General features: G+C 41.3%; 1 protein-coding gene across 16 annotated transcripts in view; it reads left to right on the forward strand.

The window, feature by feature from the left end:
- The window catches only part of NCOR1 (nuclear receptor corepressor 1), a 208997-nt gene that overhangs the window by 6718 nt on the left and 180608 nt on the right, over window positions 1-21671 (forward strand). Inside the window, exon 1 of one of the 16 annotated variants that reach the window (XM_055137987.1) lies at window positions 15755-15774. The exons of the other annotated variants lie outside the window; for them this stretch is intronic. The gene's annotated coding sequence lies outside the window, so the exon portion shown is untranslated. Of the gene's footprint in view, window positions 1-15754; window positions 15775-21671 lie in introns of those variants that run through there. 16 annotated transcript variants of the gene reach the window in all.

Genomic DNA, 21671 nt, shown 5'->3' on the forward strand with positions numbered 1-21671 from the left:
TCATCAGGGAATATTTTAATTTCCAGATAATGCTAAAATGAAAATGTGTTAAATTTTTATGTGCAAAAAGTATTAGTTTCAGTGCTAGGAAATACTGTGAATTAAGAGTCTAGGATTCCTAATTGATATAGGATTACTATAAGTTTTTTGGTTTTGTTTTTGGGTCACATCCAGTGATGCTCAGGGCTTACTCCTTGCTCTGCAAGGAACTACTCCTGGCAGTGCTCAGGGCTGGGATGCCAGAGATTGACCTAGGGTTGGCTGTGTGCAAGGCCAACACCCCACCTGCTGTACTATTGCTATGGCAAGAATTTTGGAATTCCTTTTAAAAAATTGGCTTTTTTAGGGCCGGAGCGATAGCACAGCGGGTAGGGCGTTTGCCTTGCACGCGGCCAACCCAGGTTCGATCCCCGGCATCCCATATGGTCCCCCAAGCACCGCCAGGAGTAGTTCCTGAGTGCAAAGCCAGGAGTAACCCCTGAGCATCACTGGGTGTGACCCAAAAAGCAAAAAAAAAAAAAAAAAAAATTGGCTTTTGGGCCAGAGGGATAGTACAGGGACTAAGGTACATACCTCGCACTATAACTGACCATTATTTCATCTTCGGTGCCACATGGTCCTTGGAGCACAGAGCATGGGGAATCCCCCAGCACTACTGCATTCCTCACGCCCTATGATCTCTTTTTTAATTTAAAACAATAAATTTTTTAAGTAACTTAGGAGCAAAGAGGAAGTAAAAAATCACCAAATTATTTTGATTCTGCTGCACTCTGTGCACATAACAGGGTTTCTGCTTGAGGACTGAAAATATGGACTGTTTTTCTGCCTTTCCTATGTTACATATTAATAAGCTAATATCAAGCCAGAATATATAAAGTTATTTTCCTGTGAAAATTTGACACTGATTTGTGCTGAAATGAAAGTATTACAGGTAGGACTCTTCTCTTGTGCGTGTCAGACCCAGTTAGATCCCTGTTACCCTATGTTCTTCGTTGAGCCCTGCCCGGAGTGATCCCTTAGTTGGTCCCTTAGTTGTAGAGTTGGAAGCAAGCCCTGAGCACTGCTGCGTGTGGCCCCAAAACAAAGCAAAGCAAAACAAAAAATTTGACACATATTTAATTTAATTTTGTTTGTATGTGGAGCCCAATCCCGGCTTGCTACTTCTGGCACTATTTGCAGTCACGTGGAGCTAGGAATCAAACCTTGACCCCAGTATACAGAGCTTGCACACTAATCTTTTGAACTGTCTCTGGTCCCTTGACCCCTAAATTTGTTCTGAGGGCTACCTTTGCGGTTACAGATTTCTTTTCCTTCTGTACTTTTAGCTCATGTTTTGCCCTTGGACACTTTACTTCAGAGTTCAAGTAATCTGTTTTGTACAGTTCATTTCCTTTGGCACTAGCATATAAATTTGTAAAAATTTGAAATGTTTGTTTTAAATAGTAATCATCATGTCTTTGAACTTTTGTTCCAAGATGTTTACTTTGTATCTTTGTATTACTTTGTAAGTTCTTATAATTCAGTTTGAAATTTAATAACATGTATTGGGGATGAAACCAAAACTTGTACTTTCTAGGAGTTATAATACACACTATAAATAAGCCAGATGTGGAAAGTATATATAGTCCATTAACATGGTGGGGGGGGCTCTAAGGAATGTAGGGAAGTTAAAAGACAGGAAAGGAAAGGAGGAGGTAACCGAAGGTGGGGTAGAGTTACTCTAGTCCCATAAAGCCATTTAATGAGTGAAGAAGGATGATTTAAATTTAAATTTTTTTTTTTTTTTTTTTTTGCTTTTTTTGGGTCACACCCATCGATGCTCAGGGGTTACTCCTGGCTCTGCACTCAGGAATTACTCCTGGCGGTGCTTGGGGGACCATATGGGATGCCGGGGATCAAACCCAGGTCGGCCGCGTGCAAGGCAAACGCCCTACCCGCTGTGCTATTGCTCCGGCCCCCTTTAATTTAAATTTTAATCTTTTTATTATTTTAATGCATTTGAAATACAAATAGTGTTTTACAAATACAATTAGAATAGTGTTTTACAAATACAATTACAAATACAAATAGCCTGAGCAATAGTCCTGCGGTTAGGGCATTTGCCTTGCATGCGGCTAACCCTTGTTGGATCCCCATCATCCCATCCAGTCCCGGATTGGGAGTGATTCTGGAATGCAGAGCAAGGGAGGAGTAAAACCTGGAGCACTTCCTGGTGTGTATGCCTCCCTACCCCAATATTATAGAAATTTACAAAGAAGTTGACACTTTCAGTTGTTGTATTCTACTAGTCTGGATTATTCTTTCATATTATTTTCTTCATGTAATTTTCTGTTTTTTTTGGGGGCCATATCCAGCTGTGCCTAAGCCTTACTCTTGGCTCTGCAAGGTAATCACTTGTACCTTGTGTGTGCTTTTCTGATTTGTGGGATATAATAATTTGTTTTTGAGCATACTATTGTTCTTCTTATCTGTATCTATCATTAACAACTGTAATAGTTGGCTATGTGAAATAGCCATAGTTTGTTTAAATTATGTATTTAAATTTTTTTTAACAGTTTTTTTTTTGGGGGGGGGTCACACCCGGCGATGCACAGGTTGTGCACTCAGGAATTAACCCTGGTTGTGCACTCAGGAATTACCCCTGGTGGTGCTCATATGGGATGCTGAAAATCCAACCCGGGTTGGCCTCATGCAAGGCAAATGCCCTATCCGCTGTGCTATTGCTCCAGCCCCTAAATTTTTTTTTTTTTAAACTATGTATGGTTTTGAGTGTTTTGCTTGGAAAGCAAAGCTACAGTGAATTGTGTGTGTTTAATTTTTTTTTTTTTTTTGCTTTTTGGGTCACATCCGGTGATTCCCAGAACTCAGAAATTACTCCATGTGGTGCTCAGGGGACCATATGTGATGCAGGGGATCAAGCCCAGGCTGGCCGCATGTAAGACAAACACCCTACCTGCTGTACTATTACTGTGGCCTTGTGTACTTAATTTGTATACTAGTGCAAGTACTTTGTAGGGATAGATTCCTAGTGTGGATTACTATGATAGAACTAATGTTGAAGTGTGGCGATAGTAACACAGGTTTATCTATGTGCCCATATCTATGGTCAACACTGAATATTATAAATTAAAACACTTAAGATTAAAATATTTTGATAACTTAATAAGTGGGGGATGGAGAGGTAGCTCAGTTGTAGAGCAGATACTTTACATTTTTGAAGACCTGTATTGGATCCTTAGGACTCCTCAAAGAGCAGCTGGGCCAGAGAGATAATTTGGCCCAAACTCCTCCCCTGTCCCTTGAGGCCTGGCATTTCCTGCCACCACCACCCTTACCTGGAGCTTTTCACTGAGTTCTAGAAGATGGCGGCTGCCGGGATTCCTAGAGGGCAGGTAGAGGGACAGCACCTGCCCCCAACTGGAGTGGGCTGGTGAAAATGACCTATTGCAAAGTCCAGAGCCATCTCTGTAGCAAGTTGCTCTGGTCTGAGATTCGTTTCTGTGTCTTGCAAAAAAAATTATTATTTATTATTTTTTTAGCATCTGCTAAAGATTGGCTTTCTAATTACTCACTATTGGGAATTTTTTTGGTTTTGTTTTTGGGCCGAGCCTGATGGTGCTCAAGGCTGATTCCTGACTCTATATTCAGAAATTACTCTTTTTGTGGTCTCAGGGACTATATGGTGTGCCAGGGATCCAATCCAGGTTTACTATGTACAAGGCAAATGCCCTACTGGCCCTACTGTGATGCTTCTCTCAGGCCCCTCATTATTCAGAATTTAATTTTTTCGGTGTGTGTGTGTGTGTGTGTGTGTGTGTGTGTGTGTTTGGAGTCAAAATACAAGGGTGTGTGTGTGTGTGTGTGTGTGTGTGTGTGTGTGTGTGTTTGGAGCCAGGGATCACTCCTGGCGGGAGACCATGTGCAGTGCTGAGAGACAACCAGGTTTGGTGCATAAAATGTGCCTTAACCCCTGTATTATCTCCCTGGCTTCTATTTTTTTTTAAAAGAAGAATAATGTATACATACTTGTATATCAGTATATTTTTTTTTTGAGGGGGTCACACCCGGCAATACACAGGGGTTACTTCTGGCTCTGCACTCAGGATTTACTCCTGGCAATGCTCAAGGGACCATATGGGATGCTGGGAATCGAACCCGGGTCAGCTGCGTGCAAGGCAAATGCCCTACCGCTGTGCTATCTCTCCAGCCCCACATCAGGATATTTTTTGGAACAATATCCTTCCCCCCCCAAGAACTGATAACTACTATTGTTATGGAAGGAGAATTTAGTGATCATATGAATGAAAGATATGGCCATGTTACCTTTTTGCAATTTTTGTTTTTTTATTTGGGGGCCACACCTGGTGGTGCTCAGGGCACCTTACAGGATGCCTGGAACTGAATCTGAGTTAGCCATGTGCAAGGCAGGGTGTCCAAGTGTACTATTGCTCTGGCCCTGGCCTTTTTTCATTTTTAGAACAAAGGGGTTTCCAGGTGCTTCTGTGATTTTATTGTTTCTGTTCTTGGGGAAGGGAGTTCAGGGTGTTGAATCCAGGCCTCATACAAAATAGTACCATTGAGCTACATCTCTGCCATGCCTCTCACCATTCCACCTTCCTATTTTTACTTATTTTTTTCATCTGGAATTTTTTCTGGTAAAAAAAAAAAGTGAAAGATACATTTTGGGGGGCAGGGGTCCACATGTGTGCATGTTTTGCCATCCTTTATTCCCAAATAGTCAGTTGTATTAGGCACTACTTATTAATTTCTCCACAGATTAGATTTGCAAATTTAATCATTTACTAAGTGTTTGGAACTGTTCCTAATCTATTATGTTATCTTGATTTCTCATTTTATAGTACCATATTCTTTAAATATTGACTTACAAATTTTCATACTGGCAGGGTTAGTCACATGTGTTTTCTCTTTTTTTTTCCCTTAGAATTTTTTGGGGTTGGGAGAAGTTTTCAAGCCATGTTTAGGATTGGGGGCCAATCCTAGCAGTTCTCATTTGAGTGGGCCAGTGGTTCAGTGCTGGGTCTGAGACTGTGGTACTGCTCAGGCTCTGCAATGCTGGGGACCAACTACCTACCTTGGCCTTCCTGATGGTGCTGGGAGAGGGGGTGGCATAAAGTGCTCGGAATCCAGACAAGGTCAAAAAACATAAAATATGGACTCACTTTCCCCTACACTATTTTCCTGCCTTCGCCCACTTTTTTTTTTTTTGCTTTTTGGGTCACACTTGGTGATGCACAGGGGTTACTTCTGCCTCTGCACTCAGGAATCACTCCTGGCGGTGCTCGGGGGACAATATGGGATGCTGGGAATTGAACGTGGGTCTGCCTCGTGCTGTACTATTGTGTCAGCCCCTTCCCACACTTTAAGATTGGCAGTTTTTGGGGGTATAACTCCCACAACAATAGTGAGTGTTGTGTTGAAATATGGAACGTAATCAAGGTGAAGAGAAAATGAAGTGAAATTCATCAGTTATACAGTTGGGGTGGGGGGTGGGGGGTATACCGGGGATTTTGGTGGTGGAATATGGGCACTGGTGAAGGGATGGTGTTTGAATACGGTATAACTGAGACATAAACCTGAGAACTTTGTAACTTTCCACATGGTGATAAAATAAAATAAAATAAAAATAAAAAGATTGGCAGTTTTGATTTATGTAATCTGGATTAAACTTAAAATCATTCTGTAAAATTAAAAAAGTTTTTTTTTTTTAATTGAATGATTGGGTTGGAGGGATAGCACAGCGGTAGGGCATTCGCCTTTCACGCGGCCGACCTGGGTTCGATCCCCGGCATCCCATATGGTCCCCCAAACACTGCCAGGAGTAATTCTTGAGTGCAAAGCCAGGAGTAACCCCTGAGCATCACTGGGTGTGACCCAAAAAGCAAAAAAAAAAAAAAATCATTCTGTAAAATTAAAAAAGTTTTTTTTTTTTAATTGAATGATTGGGTTGGAGGGATAGCACAGCGGTAAGGCGTTCGCCTTTCACGCGGCCGACCCTCTCGGAGAGCCTGGCAAGCTACCGAGAGTATCCCGCACATGGCAGAGACTGGCAAGCTACCCGTGGCATATTTGATATGCCAAAAACAGTAACAATAAGTCTCTCAACGAGAAACGTTACTGGTGCCCGCTCGAAAAAATCGATGAGGAATGGGATGACAGTGACAGTGACAGTGAATTGAATGACTGTGGGATACAGTTACAAAGCTTTCATGATTGGGTTTCAGTCATTCAATGATGGAAAACCTATTCTTCCACCAGTGCACATTTCCCACCTCAAGTGTTCCCAGTATCTCTCCTGCCACACCCACCCCGACCCACCTCCTGCTTCTGTGGCAGACGATTTCCTTCTTACTGTATCTCTACTTTTGGGCATTATTGTTTGCATTACAGATACTGAGAGGCCATCATGTTTGGTCCTTTATCTACTTTCAGCACACATACCCCATCCCCAGATCCCTCCAGTCATCATTGACTTAGTGATCCCTTCTCTATCCCAGCTGCACTCTTCCCCAGCACATGAGGCAGGCTTCCAATTGTGGAACAGTCCTCTTGGCTCTTATCTCTACTATCCTTGGTTGATAGTCTCATAATATGTTATTTTATATTCCACAAAGGAGTGTACTCCTTCTATATATGTCCTTCTCTTTTTGACTCATTTCACTTAGCATGATACTCCCCATGTCCACTCATTTATAAGCAAATTTTATAACTTCATCTTTCCTAACAGTTGCATAGTATTCTGTTTCTTTTTCTTTCTTTCTTTCTTTCTTTCTTTCTTTCTTTCTTTCTTTCTTTCTTTCTTTCTTTCTTTCTTTCTTTCTTTCTTTCTTTCTTTCTCTCTTTCTCTCTTTCTCTCTTTCTCTCTTTCTCTCTTTCTTTCTTTCTTTCCTTTTTGGGTCACACCTGGCGATGCACAGGCATTACTCCTGACTGTGCACTCAGGAACCACCACTGGCGGTGCTCAGGAGACCATATGGGATGCTGGGATTCAAACCCGGGTTGGCCACGTGCAAGGCAAATGCCCTACCCGCTGTGCTATCACTCCAGCCCCTATTTTATTTTATTTTATTGAATCACCGTGAGATAGTTACAGGCTTTCATGTTTGGATTACAATCACACAATGATTAAACACCCATCCCTCCACCAGTGCACATTCCCCACCACCAATATCCTCAGTATACCCTCCCTTTTCCACTCTCCCCCGCCTCCATGTTAGACATTATTCCCCATACTCTCTCTCTACTTTTGGGCATTATGGTTTGCAATACAGATACTGAGAGTTTATCAAGTTTGGTCCACTCTCTACTTTCAGCACACATCTCCCATCCCGACCGATTCCTCCAGCCATCATTTTCTTAGTGGTCCCTTCTCTATTTCAGCTGCCTTCTCCCCTCTGCTTATGAGGCAGGCTTCCAGCTATGGAGCAGTCTTTCTGGCCCTTGTATCTACTGTTGTTGGGTGTCAGCCTCATGTTATGTTATTTTATACTCCACAAATGAGTGCAGTCCTTCTATGTCTGTCCCTCTCTTTCTGACTCATTTCACTTAGCATGATACTCTCCATGTCTATCCATTTATAAGCAAATTTCATCTCTCCTAACAGCTACATAGTATCCATTGTGTAGATGTACCAAAGTTTCTTTAACCAGTCATCTGTTCTCAAGCATTCAGGTTTTTTCCAGATTCTGGCTATTGTTAACAGTGCAGCAATGAACATACAAGTGCAGATGTCATTTCTCCTATACTTTTTTTTTACATCTCTGGGATATATTCCCAATAGTGGTATTGCTGGGTCAAATGGGAGCTCAATTTCTAGTTTTTTGAGGAATGCCCATATTGTTTTCCAGAAAGGCTGGACCGTTGGCATTCCCACTAACAATAAGAGTCCTTTTCTCCCCACATCTGCACCAGCAGTGGTTGTTCTTGTTCTTTTTGATGTGTGCCAGTCTCTGGTGTGAGATGACATTTCATTGTTGTTTTGATTTGCATCTCCCTGATGATTAGTGATGTAGAGCATTTTTTTATGCGCCTCAAAAAGAAGTCTTGATAAGTTTTTTCATTTGGTTCGCTGAATATTGATTTGGGATACTGAATTTATAGATTAATTTTGGGAACATTGATATAATTATGTACTTGTCATTTAGTTAAAATAGATTTTATGTTCCTTGGCATAAGTTTAAACTTTACTTAAGTTCTGTACATTATTTTTACAGATATGGTAGTGACTCAAATGGAGTTTGTATTCTTGGGAGGAAAGGCAATATGATTAAATAGCACTGTACTGTAGCATTGTTGTCCCCTTGTTCATTAATTTGCTCGAGCGGGCACCAGTAACATCTCCATGGTGAGACTTGTTGTTATTGTTTTTGGCATACAAATATGCTAAAACTTGGGTAGCTTGCCAGGCTCTGCTGTGTGTGCGGGATTCTCTCGGTAGCTTGCCAGGCTCTCTGAGAGGGACCAAGGGTCAGCCGTGTGCAAGGCAAATGCCCGACCTGCTGTGGTGTTGCTCCAGGGAAGAAGCAATGATTAAATATAAAAAATTAATGCTTTAGGTCATACTACAGAGAAACATAGAGTGATTGAGATTGAAAGGGAGTGGTACGATCTATATTATAGGTGATTGGCAAAGTTCTTTTTAAGGAAATGATTATTTTTTTTGTATTTTGTTTGTTTTTGTTTCACCCCAGCAGTGTTCAGGGTCTATTACTGGCTCACTCTTTGTGGTGCTTAGTAAAATTTATGTGGTGCTAGTATCAAAACTGGATTGCCCACATACAGGTCAAACTCCTAAGGATTCTCTTTAGTGTCTCAAGGATATGACATTTGGTTTTCATTTTTTCTTTTTCTTTTTTTTTTTTTTTTTGGTGGGCTGGGAGTAGGGGTACAACTGACTGTGCTCAAGGCTTACCTGTGGCTTTTTTTTTTTTTTTTTTGCTCTTTGGATCACACTGGGCAATGCACAGGGGTTACTCCTGGCTCTGCACTCAGGAATTACCTCTGGCGGTGCTCAGGGGACAATATGGGATGCTGGGAATTGAACCTGGGTCGGCCGTGTGCAAGGCAAACGCCCTACCCGCTCCAGCCCCTTACCTGTGGCCTTTTGCTCAAGGATCACTCCTGACTGTCAGAGATGACTCCTGGTGGGCTCAGAGGACCATATGGTGTGCCTGCATTGGTCGCGTGCAAGGCAAGTACCTTGCCTATTGCTTGCCTAGTACTACCACACTTGCCCCAGGAGATGACACTTGAACTGAGAGACTGTGATTACATGTCTGAGTCTGGAAGAACATTACCGGTAGATGTTACAGGACAAAAAGACCTGAGATGAGGAAGGGCTTGGTGAGTAAAGTAGCTGAAAGGAAGATAATGTTGCTGAGGCCTAGTGAATAGTGAGAGGAGGCAGGCTAGATCAGGAAGGTGGGCTTGTGGGTCAATGTGAGGATTTAGGATTTTATTTGAAGACTTTGGTTTCCACTAGGGAAGTCTGATCTCATTTATAGTCATGTTCTGATTGATGGTTTGAAAAGAACCTTTGACCTTTTTTTTTTTTTTTTTTGCTTTTTGGGTCACACCCGGCGATGCACAGGGGTTACTCCTGGTTCTGCACTCAGGAATTACTCTTGGCGGTGCTCAGGGGACCGTATGGGATGCTGGGATTTGAACCCAGGTCGGCCGCGTGCAAGGCAAACGCCCTACCTGCTGTGCTATCACTCCAGTCCCACCTTTGACCCTTTAAATGGAGAAAGTATTGAAGTGGAAAGCACAGTTTGGAGTTTATTGCAGCAAGAGAAGATGGTGATAGTTGAGATGGAGAAGTATGGGAAACTTGAGACTAGAAGGTGAGTGGGTTAGGGAGAGAATAGGACTTGGGTTTTGGAGCTTTTGTTGTTGAAAGTTTAGCACTGCTAAATTCTGCGGACCTTGTGAGCAAAAGAGAAGAACCCTGCCCTACAGGGTTTTGTTTATTTACTATGGAATTCAATACCTTTATTCATATAAATTCAGTTGCCTTTTTTCTCATTGATTTTTTTACATAGTTGTAATCTGTTCAATAGTCTTGTTTTATTTTGCTCTATAACTTTCAGCGTCTAGTCAAGGGGGAGCAGTGAACATGATCTTGGAGGTGTTTGTCTCTATTAACAAAAAGTGCTTACTTAACTCCTTATGTGTCTTAATTAGTAGTATACTGAAGCTAGTGAGGTGAGTTCATCCATTAAGTTCTTCACATACTTATTAGTATTTAACAAACAAATCTAACTTGTTTTCCTCTGTAGGTGTATCTATTCATTTTTGGCTATGTCACTGTCACTGTCATCCCGTTGCTCATTGATTTGTTCGAGCAGGCACCAGTAACGTCTCTCATTGAGAGACTTATTGTTACTGTTTTTGGCATATCCAATACGCACGGGTAGCTTGCCAGGCTCTGCCTCGTGGGCTCGATACTCTCAGTAGCTTGCCGGGTTCTCCGAGAGGGGCAGAGGAATCGAACTCGGGTCGGCCACGTGAAAGGCGAACGCCCAACCGCTGTGCTATTGCTCCAGCCCTATGTATCTAAATTTATTTTTCATGATCTCAATACACATTTTCATGTTAAGGTTGGAGAAAATTGCAATTAGTTGTCCATTTGTCTATGAAATATTTTTATAGTTGAAGAAATGAGTATTGCTCAATTCAGGAAGTTACGTTAATATAGTGCAGCTATACCTCAAAGTTCTTAATGTGTTATTATCTAGTACTGCAGTCTTAGGAAACTTATTTCTCAGTTTATGTAGAGATGAAAGAACGTAATTAAAAAAATCTCATTTATTAACTAAATAATTTTTTACCCTGTTTTTATTTCATATTATACTTTATTAGATGGGCTGGAGCAATAGCACAGTGGGTAGGGCATTTGCCTTGCATGCCACCGGCTTGGGTTCAGTTCCTCCGTTCCTCTCAGAGAGCTCAGCAAGCTACTGAGAATATCTCGCCTGCCCGGCAGAGCCTGGCAAGCTACCCATAGCATATTCAATATGCCAAAAACAGTAACAAATCTCACAGTGGAGACGTTACTGGTGCCCGCTTGAGCAAATCGATTTGCAACAGGATTACAGTGATACTTTTGGATAGGTAAGTTTAATTTAAAAGACCTTTTACTGGGGCCGGAGCGATAGCACAGCGGGTAGGGCGTCTGCCTTGCACGCGGCCGACCCGGGTTCGATCCCCGGCATCCCATATGGTCCCCCAAGCACTGCCAGGAGTAATTCCTGAGTGCAAAGCCAGGAGTAACCCCTGAGCATCGCTGGGTGTGACCCAAAAAGCAAAAAAAAAAAAAATAAGACCTTTTACTTAGGTCCCATTCATTTATCTTTCTAAGATGTCATAATGCAAGAGACTATAATTAACATGCTTGTTAATTGCTTTCCCAACATTGCTGCTGTTTCAATTTTTTTTCCCAAGGGAAGAATATTTTAATATATATATATATATATATTTTTTTTTTGGTTACACCCGGCAATGCACAGGGGTTACTCCTGGCTCTGCATTCAGAAATTACCCCTGGCAGTGCTTAGGGGACGATATGGGATGCTAGGAATCGAACCCGGGTCGGCCGAGTGCAAGGCAAACGCCCTACCCGCTGTGCTATTGCTCCAGCCCCTGGAAAGAATATTTTAACTTAAAAATTTTTTATTCCAGTTTAGCGCCACTCATATCTGCAAGTTATAGAATTCACTCGGATTATTTTCTCTTTTCATGGAGCCTGGTTTAGGAGGTTAGCTGCCTTCATATTGCTATGAGTCTGGAGAGTTTTACGTAGTTGGTGTGTTCCTGGGGTTCTTAGCCTCTCTTTGCCAATCCACTAGAGCTGGATTGCTTTGTTTGAAGTAATGTGACCTTTCTTGCCCATGTTTATTAAGGACTATTTTACTATTTTTTTGGTCATAGGGGCCATTTCCCTATTCCATACTTTTGTACCAAAGGTATTATTATTTGATCACTTAAAAGAAAATTAAATTATTTGTTTTGTAGGTCATTTTCCCATTTAGGTGAAACACAGACATCATTTCTATTATAGGTCTTTTGCTTACAACGATTTTTGCTTATCTGCAGGGGATCTGCAGTCCTGCCAGTGAATTATATTTTTAGCTTTTTTTCCAACATAGCTTAGGCTGCCTTGAAAGCCTATCCAAGTAAATTTTGTTTATGCAAAGATTGTAGACCAAAACCAGGAGTTCCTAGTGAAGATTGCTTTAATTTTGTTTTTTTTTAAAGACTGTGTTTAAAATGTTACAGGGTAAGTTTCCTGTTGAGTAAATGTGTATATTTATTATTTTGATATGGGCTGATTATAAAAGAACTTTAAATAGACTAATTTTACTTTTTCTTAATGCCTGGTGTTTATCTGTAAAATTCAGGTAAAATGTGTTCTTCGCTTAAAATAATGACATTTTCATATAAAACATGAATATATATTTTGACCATATTCTTACACTTTTCACAGGATTTTTATATTTACATGTCAAGCATATACTAACCCTGAGTTTTGGTGCTAAGAACTAATTTTAAAAACTGAAACTGCTAGGGGCTGGACCGGAGAGATAGTACAGGGGATAAGGCACTTGCCTTGCAGGTGGTGGACCTGGCTTTGATCCCAGCTTCCCATATGATTTTTGAACATTGCCAGGTGTGCTCCCTCTCTCCGCCCCTCACACCCTCCCCCAAACAAAATATCCAAATTCCTGTTGGGGGTTGGAAAGATAATACAGCTAGTAAGATCCCAGCATCCCATATGATGCCCCAAGCACCACCAGGGTAATTCCTGAGTGTAGGACTAAGCCCTGAGCATTGCTGGTTGTGATCCCAAAACAAAACAAAACAAAAGCAAACTAGTAAAATTGCTGCTTGTGTTGTCTCATTTCTTTCAAAATTTACATCACAAGGATTTTTTTGTTTTAGTTGTTGAATTATAAATGTTCTCTGGTGGTATAATGATGAGCTAAAATTGGAGGAGGATGAGACAGACTTTGCAAGAGAGATACTATAAACTAAGATTCTGGGTCCCATTCTCCTTGAATTAGAGTGTCTTTTCTTCATAAGTTTTATACATTTGGCTTTTATTTTTTTGACTACACCCATTGGTGCTCAAGGCTTACTCCTGGCTCTTTTGTTTAGGAATCCTCTTGTCTGTGCTTGGGGCAGAGACCATATGTGGTGTCAGATATGGCCAACGTAGGTTTGATCCCTGGTACCACATGGTCCCTGAGCACTAAGTCAAGAGTAGCCAATCAGTACCACCAGGTGTGGCCCCAGCCTCTCTCCGTAATGAAAAAGGGAAACAAACCTAAAAAGTCTGTGCACTGTTGCTGTATGACTAGGGACTGTTCAACCCATAAAATATGTATACCAGTAAGGTCTAATCTCTAATTTTGCTGATGTTTTATTACTTTCTATGTTGGGGTGATACTGTTCGCATATAAAACCTTTTTGAAATACTTCAATAAAAAATATTTGCATTATAAGATTAGGACATTACAGGGTCCCAAGAATTTGACTCAGGTGGTAGAATACCAGCTTTGCAAGCATAAAGGTGAGAGCTTAGTCCTTGTACCACTCTGTATTGCTGAAGGCACTGTTACCGTGGGAATTCCCATTGCCAGAACAAGTGTATATGAACACCACAATCAACTGTGCTATCCCTCTGAGCACCACAACATGACATGAGAGCACTGCAGCCAAATGTAGAACCAGGTGAGCATCACAATTAGTATGTAGATTCTTCCCACAAACAGCAGGAAGGAGAAGAATAAGTACTGCCTTTTAAAAGAAAAATAAAGGCTGACAGATTGTCCATAGACCAAGGCCCCTGCTTATGGTCACCTGAGCACAGCCAGGAATAAGCCCCTGGCACAGATGAGTGACCCAAACTCCTCCCCTTTCTAGCAACAAAACCTAGGACATCATGAAAGAATACTGATCAAAGGGAAACATTGACAGATTGTTGTTGTAATTGCATTTTAGGGGATTGCCCTTTTGATCTGTCTCTTAGACCCAGAAGTCATACTCTGCTGCTCCTGTCTTGGTTGCAGTATTCCTGAACTCTCTGATGTCCCCTACACACAGGGACACACTTAAAAAGTAGGGGCATCGCTTATACTAGTTGTGCCAGGGATTGCACTTGGTGATGTGGCTGTTGCTGGGGATCAAATTTGCTGTTTCACATGTAGAGCGCAGGCACTCTTAACATCACAGGCTGGGTAAATCATTTAACTTACATTTTAGTTTTACTGAATGCATTTGTTGAACTCATGACTTGTTACAGCTGAAAATTAAACCCAACGTCATGATATACTATCACACTACATTGATTTCATATTATGTAGTCTACTGTAGGAAAACAACTTGGATGATCCTGATGAACTCTTACAGAGTTTTTTCTTTTACCTCTTTAGTCATTTATTTACTTGGAATGTCTGAATTCAGAGAGCTAAGGTATAGGTCACATAAGCATTTGTTTGGGTCCAGATCAGAGTTACTTGGGAAAGAATACATGCATGAGCATTAATAGAATGAGTGCATTCTACAATTGGAAGAGAATAAAGAAGTTGTATATTTTTGGAGAAGGGAGTTCCCAAACAGTGCGCAGGGGTCCCTGGGACAGCTTCCTGAAGTACTTGTTTCAGTTTTACTGAGGCTTAAAAGTGCTGGGGGCCATTAGGACCACTCCAGAGATGCTTGGCAATGGAATGCAGAACAGGGCCACACAGTGCTGGGAGTGAACCCAGGGCTTCTGCACCCCAGTGTTGTGCTTCAGCCTTTTGAGCTATTTATCTTGTTCTGAAGTTTATGAACTCATGAGAAAGCTCATCAAGATAAATTAGTAAGTAATACAAGTAAGATAAAATAAAATAGTACATATCCAATATGCTGCTATTTATAAGGAGATATGTATGTATTTAAAATATATGTGTAGGGCCAGAGCGATAGCACAGCGGGTAGGGTGTTTGCCTTGCACGCGGCCGACCTGGGTTCGATCCCCGGCATCCCATATGGTCCCCCAAGCACCGCCAGGAGTAATTCCTGAGTGCAAAGCCAGGAGTAACCCCTGAGCATTGCTGGGTGTGACCCAAAAAGCAAAAAAAAAAAAAAAAAAAAAACAATAAAATATATGTGTATACTATTTCTTTTCTTTTTTTAAAAAAATTTTTATTGAATCACCATGTGGAAAGTTACAAAGTTCTCAGGTTTATGTCTCGGTTATACAATATTCAAACACCCATCCATTCACCAGTGCCCATATTTCACCCCAGTATACCCCCTCCCCAACTGTGTAACTGATGAATTTCACTTCATTTTCTCTTTACCTTCATTATGTTCCATATTTCAACACAAAACTCACTATTGTTGTTGGAGTTTCCCACCAAGAAAGACAGCCCTACTACCAAGGAAGCATTTGGTAATTAGTTTTCCATTAAAAGATTGTATGTTTTCAGTTTTTAGAAAAGGTCACGCGGCTCGGAGTTGTCCCAGTCCCGCGTCCTGGAGCTGTGTTAGTTGCTGCTCAGTGTCGCCAGGGCTCCATCTGGAGAAGGTGTGCTGGCTGTACTTCCTCTGTCTGGATCCCCGGTGTTGCTGACCCCGTCTCTGGTCCAGAGCATTCTCCGGCCGCGTTGCTCACCAGAAGGCCTGGCTTCTCTGTTGAATGTGGCAAAATGGCGCCAAGAGTGGGTCGAGGGTGTGACTTCCGGCGGCCGGGGCCACCTGGAGGCTGGGCTGGTGTGTATACTATTTCTAAAATTGGAGAGAGTACATTTCTAAAGTATATCTGGAGGGGCTGGAGTGATAGCACAGTGGGTAAGGCATTTGCCTTGCATGTGGCCGACCCGGGTTTGATTCCCAGCATCCTATATGGTCCCCTGAGCACCGCCAGGAGTAATTCCTGAGTGCAGAGCCAGGAGTAACCCCTGTGCAATGCTGAGTTTTGCATTGCAAAAAAAAAAAAATTAAATAAAGTACATCTGGAGACTAGAAATCTTAGTTGGCTTTGGGAGATCAATTAGGTGGTTATTCCCAAAAAACAACCACCACCATCAAGAAATACTGTCATCGCTTTTCCCCTTCTCCCTCCTACCACTTTCATTCTTCCCCTCCCCCTTCTCCCCTCTCTCCTTTCCTCTCCTTTTTCCTCTCCTCTACTCCCTCCTCTCTTCTCTCTCCTCTCTTTTGGCCATTATGGTTTACAATACAGATTCTGAAAGGTCGTGTCTATCCCTTTAAGGAGTACTTCTTGTGTGTAGAACTAGGAGTAATGCCTGAGCATTGCTGGGTGTGGGTTCTGCACATATCCTTTGGTATTCTAACCTCAGGTTGGGCCAGGCTAATACTTAAGCGATTGAGCACATACTTCTGGTGGATCCTAGGCCTTCTAAAAGAGACCTTCAGGTTTTGGCCCTGACACTTTTGCATGTTCCCTGTCCAACAATAGCAGCAACAGCAAGAGGTAACCTTGGTTTGAGAAATGACTGAGAATATTTTAAGGAAAAAAATTAAAGAAACATGAATGGTATTTTCGGTAATGTGAGTTATGACGACAATATGTAGGCCATGAATGAAATATGGTATATCAATCCCCCCTCCCTTATTCCTGTGATATCTGAGTCTCGCACTTCAGTTGTGGTGCATTGGAAGTTGAGCACGATGTGGTACTTGAACCCCAGTGGCAGTGCTCTGAGATAATACTCTACTACAGAGCTTCAGATGGGAATGTTGAAAAGAAAAAAAAAAAACGGAGGTGTTGATTGTATAACAGTGTGAATATTGGGGATGTATGTGATGTTACAGAAATGTATGCTTGAAAATGGCTAGCATGATTAATTTTATATTATATTTTCCCACACTATAATACCTATGAAACCTTGCACATTTTAGCTGTCATCCATTATTTCATCATGCTCATGCCACTATTTCTAGGCAGTAATCTGATTAGCAGATACATGGTATAATATATATATATATATATATATATATATATATATATATATTGCTTTTTGGGTCACACCCGGCAATGCACAGAGGTTATTCCTGGCTCCTGCACTCAGCAATTACTTCTGGCAGTGCTTGGGGGACCATATGGGATGCTGGGAATCAAACCCGGGTTGGCCGCTTGCAAGGCAAACGCTTTGTCGGCTTTGCTATCTCTCCAGCCTTAATAATATACTTAATTTTTTTAAAATTTTGTTTTCATAAAGTTATTCACAGTAATTGATTACATTCAGTATTTCAACACCAATCCCACCACCATTACACCTTTCTACCACCATATTTTGAAGGTTCCCACCACCACTCAAGCCTGCCCCACAGGAATATTCTAAATAATTCATTTTGTAGCTAATCTATTTTCTCATTATAAATTTGCCTATCTTGGACTTTCTGTGGAATGATACAGTATATGGATTTTCAGCGATGAGTTTTTTTTACTCAGTGTGTTTTCAGGGTTCTTCCAAGTTTGTGTGACAGTATGTAATATTTCATCATGTGACTGTTCCACATTTTATATGTTCATTGATCCTTTGTTCCTTATACATGTATGTAGATGTATGTAGTTTTCATATGTATATGATATTTGGGTTGCTTCCCAAGTTTTTTTTACTCTAAGAAAAGAGACTATATATCCTTAATATAGTATATATTCTAATAAGGAGGACTTAATGTAAAACTAGAAGACAGTTTAATAGTTATCCAACGACGAGAAAAGTAGTATGATTGTTTCTCATGGGATTGCTCATATAATGAGTAATCAGGAACCAAGGTAGTTCTTGCTGTTGTGTAGGATAAGGTCTCTTGCTGTACTGTAAGGTCTCTTGACTCTGTTGCACTTCCATGTCCATTCTAGTCTGCCTTTAGATTGGTGTTCTCTTCTTCCTGTAGCTTCTTTGGCACATGCTTGACACCACTTTGCAGTTTGCTCCTATCATTCCTGATTCTCAGTGTTACAACAAAGTGTGGGATCTCCAGTGTATAACAACCAGATATGTGCGAGCATAAGCTAATTCCCAGTGAGCACTTCACTGAAGTTTTCTGAGCACTGCTTTTTATTTAATTTAAAATTTGGTGCTTGGATTGTACTCAGCGGTGCTTGTGTACTACTCTTGGCTCAGTGCTTAGGGATCACTCCCTACGGTGTTCATGTGGTACCAGGAATTGAACCTAGGTCATCTGCATTCAAAGAATGCACAGCAGCTGTTTGAGCTATCTTTCCAGCCCCCACAGGAGGCTTTTCCTATTTGAGCTTTTCCTATATATATATTGAAATTTAACATTCAGATATTAAAACTGGAAAAACTTAAAGCTTTTTATTAATTTATTGTGAATGGCTCAATGGTAGAACCATTTCTTTTGCAGCATGAGGCTTCTGTTTCGATTCCTAACACCAATCCTTGTGACGAATTTGTTCCCAGTGGCATTCTATTTGTGTTTTACATTTTTTTTTCTTTTTGGGTCACACCCAGCAATGCACAGGGGTAAATCCCGGCTTTGCAATCAGTACTTAGGGGACCATATGGGATGCTGGGAATTGAACCCAGGTCAGCTGTGTGCAAGGCAAACGTCCTACCCGCTGTGCTATTGCTCCAGCCCCATTGTTTTTTACATTTTACAAACTTTTAATATTGGCTGAAAAGATGATAGCTTGGTTCTCATATTTGCTTCTACACTCAGTCTTGCATTATGTTGTTTTGTTAAAGTTATGAAGATGTGTTAACCTCAGATAGGTTTTTGGTAAAAGGAGGGATAGTTTAACATTCTTTGTAGATAAAATTGTGGTTATTATTGTTTTGAGAGGGACCTCCCAAGCTGTTCTCAGGAGACCCTAAGACAACTCCTGATGGCAGTCAGGTGGGCTGGACAGTTTACTGGATAGGTCTTAGTGGCCCCAGGGGGCCACGAAGGTCATGCCTGAAAGTGCTTTGGGGCCTCAATGGGTAGAGGAGAATGTGTTGCTAGGGCTTCAAATCGGGGTCCTCAGCAAGCAAAGCATGTATCCCTGACTCCTGTGCTATCTCCCAGACTTCCTTTAAATCTGTTATTCATACCATACCCAAAGCAGATTAGTGGTTATATTTTCTTTGGTTCTTGATCTGTACCTGGAGGTGCGTAGCACTACTTTCAGAATGATGTTTGAGAGTCACACCCAGTGTATCTCAGGGTACTGTATTGTATTATTGATCAAAACTGGGCTGGAGCGGTAGCACAGCGGGTAGGGTGCTTGCCTTGCACGCGGCCCACCTGGGTTCAATTCTTTCGTCCCTCTCGGAGAGCCTAGCAGGCTACCAAGAGTATCCCGCCTGCACGCAGAGCTACTGTGGAGTATTCAATATGCTAAAAATGGTAACAACAAGTCTCACAGTGGAGATGTTACTGGTGCCTGCTCGAGCAAATCGATGTGAACAGCGGGACACAGTGCTACAGTGCTACAGATCAAAACCATTGAAGACATGTACTCCAACCCTTTGAATTATCCTGACCTGCAAGTAGTGAATTTTAAAATGTTAGTTGCTGTGTAGAATCTGAAATGATATAGGCGAACTTTTCATATTTAATTATGTAAAATATTGGTTTGTTTTATACCTTAATGTTTACTTCATGCATAATTTTGTAATCTGTGTAGTTCTTTGGAAGATACTGATTTAATTACTTACGTAGATAATTTCTTTTTTTTTTTTTAGGTAATTTCAGGTTGCCACACTTCCTTTTATAGTATAAAAAATTATACGTGGGGCTAGAGGAGATAGCTGTCAGGGGACTGGAGTGCATGCTCTGTTTGAGGACACAGGTTTAGTCTCTGGCATTGCACAGTCCCTTCAGTATTGCTGGTATGGTTGTGTGTGTGTGTGTGTCCGTTCATCTGGTTCGAACCCTAAGAAAATCCTACACTTGTTTTTGTCACTATGAATCTTAGAAGAAAAACCTTTGAATGAGGGGATTCATGTTTGTTGTACAGATTTTTTAAAATCCTAATTTTCAGAAATATATTTCATGAAGTAATTAGCTTATTTTGTACTTCTTTGAAAGCTTTTCCACCCCAGTGCCTCCTTAGGCTGTCATTTTGAGTCAGAATTGTTTAATAAAGACAACGCTTCTTGCTTCTTTGTCTTTATTGTTTCCTGCCACTTGCAGTGCCCTCTCCTTAATGCCACTTAAATGAGCCTCATAGAATTGAGGAAATCAAGAACTTTCAGCCCTCAAACCATGCAAAAGCTTGTCCTGTCAGTGTCAAGGAAAACCAGGAGATGGTGAAATTTAAAGTTTGATGCAGCATATATCTTCCACCTGGTCATTGCAGTGTGAGAAGGCTGAAAACCTGAAGCGACCTTGGGCTGCAGCAGTCCTGTAGCAGTCCATGCTGTAGGAGTTGACACCAACTAGATTTGCAGGTTTAAATGATTCAAATGAAAAAAATTGAAGAGTATTTCTTTCATACAAATACTTAAATACTCCTGACAACTTTTAGCACAGGACTTCTGTGGTCAAGTAGCTGAGTGCACGCCTTTCCTGGGAACCTCGAGTTTAGTCTTTAGCACCCACTGGGAGTAGCTGAGCACTGCTCAGATGACTCGAAAACAATAAAATATAGAAACATTTTCTCCCCGCAGTTTCTAAATTTATAACCATAGATTTTTGTTTTTGTACTATATGGTATTTGAGGTTTGGTTTTGTTTTGGTCTCACATGATGGTGCTCAGGGGTTACTCATGGCTCTGCACTCAGACAGGGGATTACTCCTAACCTAGCAGTGCTTGGGGGGCCATATGTAGTGCTAGGAATTTAACCTGGGTCTGTCATAAGCAAGGCAAATGTCCTGCCCACTGTACTATCTCACTGGCCCCAATATACATTTTTGGTTTTTTTTGAGATTTAGTGCTGTACTGGGCAGTGCTGCCAATTGCACTTAGATATAATTTCTTTTTTTTTTTTTTTTTTTTTATTAATGGTGTAGGAGTACTGCTATTTATTTAGCCATTGATTAAGCTGATTAAATTGGGCATGAACTCCACATTACTTTTTTTTTAAATTCAGAATGTTAATTTTATTTTATTATTTTATTATGAGGTGGAACGATAGCACAGCGGGTAAGGCATTTGTCTTGTATGCGGCTGACCCGGGTTCAATTCCTCTATCCCTCTCGGAAAGCCCGGCAAGCTACTGAGAGCATTCCGCCTGCATGACAGAGCATGGCAAGCTACCCATGGTGTATTCTATATGCCAAGAACAGTAACAACAAGTCTCACAATGGAGACGTTACTGGTGCCCGCTCAAGCAAATTGATGAACAATGGGACGACAGTGCTACAGTGCTATTTTATTATTATTTTCCCCCTTTTAATTGATTCACCGTGAGAAACAGTTACAAAGTTTTTATGTTTGAGTTTCAGTCATACAAGCACTTAGATATAATTTCTGATGGGGCTTGGAAGATCACACGAGGTGCCAGAATCAAATCTGGCTTGACTGTGTACAAAATAAAAGCTCTGCCTGCTGTGTTAGTGCTCTGGCCCCTTGGGTTTTTTGTTGTTACCATATCTGGCAGTGCTAGGGCTTACTCCTGGCTCTGCACTCAGGGATAATTCCTGACAGGGTTTAGAGAACTAGAATGTATGCTGGGGATAGAATCCAGGTG

Source organism: Sorex araneus, chromosome 5 (assembly GCF_027595985.1).
Source record: "Sorex araneus isolate mSorAra2 chromosome 5, mSorAra2.pri, whole genome shotgun sequence".
Taxonomy (NCBI): Eukaryota; Metazoa; Chordata; class Mammalia; order Eulipotyphla; family Soricidae; genus Sorex; species Sorex araneus.